We start from the raw sequence: 728 nt of genomic DNA on the forward strand, positions 1-728 counted from the left end.
TTTTGCTTGGAAGTTAAAAACATGATAAAAACAAGGAAGAATTCAGTAGAGAGGTTGGAAAAGTAAAGTTAAATCTCTAAGAGAATATAGCAAAAAGAGAAAGGTATGAAGAAAGCTGCTAAAGCAAAATGCTAGAAAATTAGAGGACAGATCCACAAGTTCAGAAGGGACAGCATTTAAATAACTGGAGTTCCAGAAAAAAAAGAACAGAGACAATGAAGGAGAGAAATAATTACAATACAATTTGGTAAAATTTCTCAGAATTTGGAGACTTGAGTTTCCAGAATGAAAGGACTGTGGGATGTCAAGTATAATGGATAAAAATAGACACACAATAAGAGATATCACTGTGAAAATTCATAGCATGGGAGACAAAGAAAACACTGCACAAGCTTTCAGAGAGAGGATAGAAAATTCACTTACAAAGCATAAAAGAGTTAGAATGGCTGCAGATTTTTCCAAAGTAACACTGGAAACTTGAAGATCTTAGAATGATGGCTTCAAAATTTTGAATGAAAATTATTTTCAATCTAGAAGTCTATGCACAGGCAAATTTTCACTAATTGTAGAGTAAAATGAAGACAGGCAAGTTCTCAAAAACATTTTCCTCTTACGTTCCATCTTTCAGCTAGAAAATGTGTTCCCTTAAATGATGAAAAATTCAAGAAAGAGACACAGAATTCAGTAAAAAAAAAAAAAAAAAAAGAAGGAAGAAGAAAGGGAATATT

Source organism: Propithecus coquereli, unplaced genomic scaffold, assembly GCF_000956105.1.
Source record: "Propithecus coquereli isolate 6110/MARCELLA unplaced genomic scaffold, Pcoq_1.0 Scaffold2, whole genome shotgun sequence".
Lineage (NCBI taxonomy): Eukaryota > Metazoa > Chordata > Mammalia > Primates > Indriidae > Propithecus > Propithecus coquereli.